This window comes from Saccostrea cucullata, unplaced genomic scaffold, assembly GCF_032062105.1.
Source record: "Saccostrea cucullata isolate Sc308-1 unplaced genomic scaffold, CSIRO_AGI_Scuc_v1 ctg3726, whole genome shotgun sequence".
In the NCBI taxonomy this organism is placed as follows: Eukaryota; Metazoa; Mollusca; class Bivalvia; order Ostreida; family Ostreidae; genus Saccostrea; species Saccostrea cuccullata.
Window position 1 is genome coordinate 28,017 of NW_026931788.1, and position 218 is coordinate 28,234.

A 218-nucleotide genomic window follows, 5' to 3' on the forward strand; every position below is an offset into this window, starting at 1 on the left:
TCACGTCGTTTTAACCCTCTATGAGTGAGGTCATTAGTTAGAGTAACAATGTTTTTTTATATTAAGTGCATATTTCCGGCAAAACATATATCCGTAGCTAAACTATCTGGTGTAAAGACAAATAATGAGCCCATCAAATAATGTCGGGGGAACAGAAAATGACCCCCACCAGTAGAAAAAAAAATGTAAAAAAAAAAAGAGAGTCCCAGGGGACATTA